Consider the following 1656-nt stretch of genomic DNA (forward strand, 5'->3'; position numbering starts at 1 on the left):
GGCACCATAGTCAGTTCGGTCTTACTATAGCATCACCTGAGTTAGAAGCAGACACCTACATTGTGGGGCCCAGTGCAAAATGAAAATGTGAGACCCTTGTTCAGAAACGATCAATAATGCTTCAACAGAACATTATGCCAAGTGCTGCGCCCTTCTGAGCAGAGGGCTTGTGCCGTTGCTCAGGTCATATGCCCGTGACACTGAGCCTGTCTAGGGGCCATACACGGTGGTTAACAAGCTGATCTCCAGAATGAAGCAGACCTGGATTCACATCCCAGCTCCGTTCTGTATTGACAGCTAAAAAACACAGCAGTGCTATTTAAGAAGTGGCTGTTGGGAGCCCCACATTTAGATTAGGCCTCTTCTTTATGAAGCAAAGTGTGTAAAGGTTGCCATAAAGGCCAAACAAGTGAAATACTTTATACATTACAGTGGTTGGAATAAAAATTGGGATGAATGGGTTCCAGAAAGCAGAGTACTCAAATACGTGGATACCAATCTGCAGAAACAGCGAGAACTCCAAAACGCCAATCAGGAGCAGTATGCAGAGGGGAAGATGAGAGGGGCTGCCCCAGGAAAGAAGTCATCTGGTCTGCGACAGAAAAATGTTGAAGTGAAAACCAAAAAGAACAAAGAGAAAACACCTGGAGATGGGGACGGTGGCAGCACCAGTGAGACCCCTCCGCCTCCTCACAAGAAAAGGGCCCGCGTGGATCCCACTGTGGAGAATGAGGAAACATTCATGAACAGAGTTGAAGTGAAAGTGAAGATTCCTGAAGAGCTAAAACCATGGCTTGTCGATGATTGGGACTTAATTACCCGACAAAAACAGCTTTTTTATCTTCCTGCCAAGAAGAATGTGGATTCCATTCTAGAGGATTATGCAAATTACAAGAAATCTCGAGGAAACACAGATAATAAGGAGTATGCTGTTAATGAGGTTGTGGCAGGAATAAGGGAATACTTCAATGTGATGTTGGGCATTCAGCTACTCTACAAATTTGAGAGACCACAGTATGCGGAGATCCTACCAGATCACCCGGATGCACCCATGTCCCAGGTGTATGGAGCACCACATCTACTGAGATTATTTGTACGAATCGGAGAGATGTTGGCCTATACTCCTCTGGATGAGAAAAGCCTTACATTGTTGCTAAATTATCTTCATGATTTCCTAAAATACCTGGCAAAGGATTCCGCAACCTTGTTTAGTGCCAGCGATTATGAAGTGGCTCCTCCTGAGTACCATCGGAAGGCTGTGTGAGTCGAGGTGCCAGCCCTCACTTCGTTTGGATCTCTGTAAACACATTTTTGTTTAGTCCTTCTCTTGTACAAATGATGTACTTTGAAAATGTTAGTGTATAACAGAGTTGATGTTTGTTTTCTGTTTGATCTTAAACAGAGAAAATAAAAAGGGTTAGAGCTCCTTTTTTCTTTAAAAAAAAATGTGAGGTCAGAAAGAATCAAAACCTCCAATGGGATCCCTGAAGTGAGGCTGTTTCCTTAACAGAAAGCTTGATGTGAAGTTGTGCCCTAAGGAGAAAGTCAGGTCTTAGCACAGATAAGAAGATGCGGGGAGCATTCATCACAGAGGAGACTCAGGCAAAGGTGGTTGTCTATCAAGGACTGGAGGGTCAGATCAAAGTTCTGGAGGAA

At 44.1% G+C, this 1656-nt stretch overlaps 1 pseudogene across 1 annotated transcript; it reads left to right on the top strand.

Annotated features, from left to right (window-relative positions):
- The first annotated feature begins 372 nt into the window (after positions 1-372).
- On the top strand, positions 373-1436 carry LOC113914474 (annotated as a pseudogene). The gene has a single exon (XR_003517460.2). The product of XR_003517460.2 is annotated as a mortality factor 4-like protein 1 (transcript).
- The last annotated feature ends 220 nt before the right edge of the window (positions 1437-1656 follow it).

The sequence above is a fragment of the Zalophus californianus genome, chromosome 11, assembly GCF_009762305.2.
Source record: "Zalophus californianus isolate mZalCal1 chromosome 11, mZalCal1.pri.v2, whole genome shotgun sequence".
Taxonomy (NCBI): Eukaryota; Metazoa; Chordata; class Mammalia; order Carnivora; family Otariidae; genus Zalophus; species Zalophus californianus.